Here is a 2,069-nt window from a genome sequence, read left to right as displayed (position 1 = left end):
TGCAGCTTTTAACTCTCAGTACCGGAAATAAAACACACAGCAGGGATACCTCAGTTGCATAAGGAAAGGAAGTAAGGATAGAAAAAATGAAGGGGATAAAGAAAAAGGACATTATAGAGAAATTTATCCCACTGATTTCACTTTTTAGCTTTTAATTTTTTTTTTACTTTCATTTTTGTTTTAATCATCAGCCGGAGACGTGAAAAAAAATAAGAAAGGAAAGTTTAGTGAGAAATAAAGAATAAAAAGAGTTAGAGAAGAAGAAAGGGGAGAAAAAGAAATATAGAAAGAAAAGGTCTAGCAGGAGAAAAATGAAATAAAAAAATAAAAAGTGACTGGGGGAGGGAGGAAGGAAAAGGTCAGAAGGCTAAGATGACTTATTCAAAACCACTCAACACTAAACTGACACACACACATACACACACACACACACACACACACACACACACACACACACACACACACACACACACACACATGATGGTTGATGAAAAGGAAACAATCAGAAGCCAAAAAAGAGTGAGAAATCAAAAAGTGGGAAAAGGGGGAAGGAGCAAAGAAAACACACACAAAAAAAGAAAAAAAAACAATAAAATCCATCAGTTTAATAGCATTCATTCAAAACCACTCAACAGCGAAGAGGGAAAACAGTGTCAGGCAAGAGATAGAAAACTGACATAAACTTTAAAAAAAATATAAAAAAATAGCTTGAAGAGAGATAAGATAAAAGAGAGATAAGCTTAAAAGGTAAAAGAAATGTTAGAAAAGCTTAAAAAGGATCCATAAGCTTAGAAAACCGTGTTAAACGAGATAAGTAAAAGACAAGCTTAAGAGCAAAATGAGTGTTAGAAGAGATAGAAATAATGAAAAGCTTAAAAAATAAAGAAAAAGTTAGAAAAGATTAAAAAGGGATCCATAAGCTTAGCAATACATGTAAGAAGAGATAAACAGAAAACATAAGCTTATAGATAAAATGAGTGTTAGAAAAGAGAAATAGGAAAAAAAAATTAAAAATAATGAAAAGTATTAGAAAACATTAAAAAGGGATACTTAAGCTTAGAAAATCGTCTAAAAAGAGATAAATATAAAACAAGCTTATAAATAAAACGAGTAATAGAATAGAGATAGAAATAAGAAAAAAACACTTGAAAGTTTAAAAAGATGGAAAAGATTGATAAACGGACCTATAAGCTTAGAAACACATTTTAAAATAGATAAATGGAAGACAAGCTTATGAATAAAATTAATGTTAGAGATGAAAATAGGACAAAAAGCTTAAAAATGAAAAATGTTAGAGAAGATTAATAAAAGAGATTCCATAAGCTTAGAAAACCGTGTAAGAAGAGGTAATTACAAGACAAGCTTAAAAAGAGAATAAATATTAGAATAGAGATAGAAATAAGATTAAAAACGCTTGAAAGGTTAAAAAAGAGTTAGAAAAGATTTATAAAGGGACCCATAAGCTTAGAAAAACATGTTGTAATAGATAAATAGAAGAAAAGCTTATGAATAAAATTAATGTTAGAGATAAAAATAGGACAAAAGCTTAGAAATGAAAAATGTGTTACAGAAGATTAATAAAAGAGATCCATAAGCTTAGAACTTAAAGAAAAAAGTCACTAACTTAAAGAAAAAGAAAAAAGGAAAAAAGATCAGAAGAAAAGAAAAGAAAAGAAAAGAAAAGAAAAAAGAAAAGATAAAGAAAAGAAAAGAAAATATAAGAAAGAAAAGAAAGAAAAGATCACTCACTGAAAGAAGACCAGAGAACAAACATGATGAAAATAAATGAATAAGAAAACAAAAGAAACATGAAAAAATAACAAAAATAACAAAAAAGATAAAACTAAAAAAAAGACATCAGAAAATAAAAAAAGAAACAAGAACAATTTAAAAACAAACAGAAAAATTTGGAAAAATAAAAGAAAATTTGAAAATATAAACAAACAAGGAAATAAACGAGAGAGAGAGAGAGAGAGAGAGAGAGAGAGAGAGAGAGAGAGAGAGAGAGAGAAACACAAGAATAATACAAGCAAATAAAGCTGAAGTAGGGAAGGAGATGAAGAAAAAAA

This window comes from Portunus trituberculatus, chromosome 50 (assembly GCF_017591435.1).
Source record: "Portunus trituberculatus isolate SZX2019 chromosome 50, ASM1759143v1, whole genome shotgun sequence".
Classification (NCBI taxonomy): Eukaryota; Metazoa; Arthropoda; class Malacostraca; order Decapoda; family Portunidae; genus Portunus; species Portunus trituberculatus.
Note: the sequence above shows the minus strand (reverse complement) of the source record.